The sequence below is a fragment of the Buceros rhinoceros genome, unplaced genomic scaffold (assembly GCF_000710305.1).
Source record: "Buceros rhinoceros silvestris isolate BGI_N320 unplaced genomic scaffold, ASM71030v1 scaffold27311, whole genome shotgun sequence".
In the NCBI taxonomy this organism is placed as follows: Eukaryota; Metazoa; Chordata; class Aves; order Bucerotiformes; family Bucerotidae; genus Buceros; species Buceros rhinoceros.
In genome coordinates, this window is record NW_010396341.1 from 6,673 (window position 1) to 6,958 (window position 286).

Sequence of the window (286 nt, forward strand, 5' to 3'; positions counted from 1 at the left end):
TGTCCCAGGACAATGCTGCTGGGCTGCTGCACAAACTGCTTGGGGCTCCTGGGGCAGGGCTGCTGCGGGGTCTAGCCTGGCCTGATCGCCAGCTGCTGGTGACCAAAAGGGAGAAAACCACCTTCTCAGCCCAGCTGAGGCTAAAAACTTCAGTCCTGAGATTCTGCTGGAGGCGCCCAGCCTGGGGCAGCCCTGATGCAAAGAGCAGGTCAAAGCCCTGGGGTGGCCGCTGGAAGCTGCCCCGCTGTGCCCCAGCCTTCGGCTGGGCTGCCGGGTCGGCTCCCCG